This window comes from Marmota marmota, unplaced genomic scaffold (assembly GCF_001458135.2).
Source record: "Marmota marmota marmota unplaced genomic scaffold, marMar, whole genome shotgun sequence".
Taxonomy (NCBI): Eukaryota; Metazoa; Chordata; class Mammalia; order Rodentia; family Sciuridae; genus Marmota; species Marmota marmota.
Window position 1 is genome coordinate 62090275 of NW_026000026.1, and position 2634 is coordinate 62092908.

Genomic DNA, 2634 nt, shown 5'->3' on the forward strand with positions numbered 1-2634 from the left:
AAAAAAAAAAAAAAAAAAAAAAAAAAAAAAAAAAAAAAAAAAAAAAAAAAAAAAAAAAAAAAAAAAACCACTTCATTTCAGGCTTTACTGAAACTGGTTTTTAATCTGGAGCTAGACTGCCTGGGTTCAAATTCTGGCTCTATTTCATAGTAAAAGTTTCTTTAAAATGTTGTTGGTGTCTTTTGTGCCCTTGTTTTCTCATATATAATAGAGGTGTTATTGTATACTAGCAGCAATATTTAAATTTAAAATTCTGTAATACGTGTAAATGACTGAGAATACTTTATGCCTATAGGTAGCCATGATTCATGTTAGGTAATAAAAAATAATTATTGGCTGGGACTGTAGCTCAATATTGGATTGCTTGCTGAGAATGTGCAAAGCTTTGATTTAAATATATAACCCATAAAAAGTTATATTTTAAGAATTCTCATGGTCTCACAAATTATATGTAGCAAATATTTTCATGATTTTTTTCTTATTTAATGTAAATGCTACTCTGTACACACTTCAGGCTCATTTTCTTTCATGAAACAATTTATTTTGACCTAAAATAAAATTTTAGATTGTCTCTTATCTTAACTCTTATTCCTTTTGGAAGCTCTCTGCTACAAAAATCACTTATTAATACATTTTATACTAAAATGACTTATTTTTGTGCAATGTCTCAAAAATTGTGAGTAAAAGCTTTAATTTGACTAGCTGCATAAGTTAGTTATTGACACATGGATTTCCCTAGAAATTAAGTTGTAAGGTTTATTCTGTCATAATTTGTTTTAACATAATAGTTTGCATGTTTGTGTAGGTATTTGTATATATGAAGAAAATGACAGGAAGCACTAAAAGTTCAAATGACTATGTATACTGATGACATATTTACTTACTGTGTTGACTGCAAAAATTATTCTAATTCACCTAATGAGGCAACATGTATCTTCCTCCCCCTTGAATTTTGCTCAGCCTTATAATTTACCGTAGTCAATAAAATGGAGCAGAATTAATGGTGTGTCACATCCAAGTCTAGCCCAAGAGACCTGATTCTTTTCCACTCTGAGAGTATTGTATGAACTGTACTGCTGTAAATAAGAAAATGTGTTTAAAACAGGTGTTCCGGGCAGCATCACCAAGACCAAACAAATGGCAAATGGTCTTTCCTTCCCCAATATATATCGACCATGCTGACCTAAGAAACACTAGTTAGATCAGCAATGATCAATCTGGTGTTGTGCAAGAAAAATGAAAAAAGAAAGAAAGAAAGAAAGAAAGCTTTTTACATAATATTTAAAAATAATAATAATCTTAAAGCAATTTTATAATTTTCAGGCCTATTGAAGTATAATATGCAAATAATAAAATTCACCCATTTTAGGTGTCCAGGTCTATGCATTTTGACAAATTTGTATAACCATATATCCACCATCATTATGATACTACAGAGTATGTTAATCACTCAAAAGTGTTTCCTTGAGTCCATTTATAATCAAACGTTCTACCACTATCAATGCTTTCATCCCTGCCAACTATTGATCTGAAATCTGGCCCAATAGGTTTGATTTTTCTAAAATGTTTAATAAATAAAATCATATAGAATATAGAATTTTGGGTCTAAGTTCATCCAGAAGATTGCTTTTGAGATTTATCCACGTCATAGTATGAATAATAGCTGATTTCTTTTAATGCTGAAAAAGTATTGTATTATATGGATACACAAAAACTTATTTTCCTTAAGACTATTGAAGGACCAGATGCTTTGCCTTATTGCAAGCGTTTACCATTGTCAATGTTTTCATTTGATTAGGTAAATTGTGGCATATCACTGTGGTTTTAATTTTCCTCTCTAATGACAACTGATAGAAAGCATTTTCACAAGTGTTTATCTTAACTCCATCACTTATATAGTGAGTAATTTTTCACATATTTATAGATAAAATTTTATTATGCTATTTCTTTCCCTGATAGTGATTTTTTAGGTCTCTTGGTATACACTAGTTATTAAATGTGTTTGACAAATATTTTCTTTGAGATTATAGTTGACCTCTTCTTTTTTATTACTGTTGGTTCAAGAGCAGAAGTTTGCAGGCAGGAGACAGCTCAGTGGTAGAGAGTTTACCTAGCCTGCATGAGGCCCCTGGTTAGATCCCCAGTGCAGGAGAGGGAGCAGAAAGTTTTTTCATTAAAAACTCATTGCTTTATCTCAGAACACAGAGATATGTGTAAAATAAATTCTTGGAGGGATCCAACATGACGGCCGGCAAGGAAGCAGCACTTTCAGTATCTCCACATTAACCGGATCAGAAACACCCATTAAAACAGCTACATTATACCTACTGAGGAACTTCTAGCAAAATTCCGCTGAAAGGAGACCTGCCAGGACTTAGTAAGTTTATTAGAGGTGACAGTTTGTCCCAGACAAGTGAATCTTGGCCGGCCACACAGGAGCAGAGGTCCAATCCCGCAGCCACCACCCGGCTCTGCAAGCGGCCCCCGGCGGCCCGGCGTGGCCCGGCGAGGCCCGGCGAGAAGGGTCCCTGTCCGGCCTGGCAGACGGCCTGCGCCCTCCTGGCTCTGCTAATGGCCCCGCCCGCACGGCTAACGGCCCCCTGCCCTCCCGGCTCTGCTGGCGGCCCCGCCCCC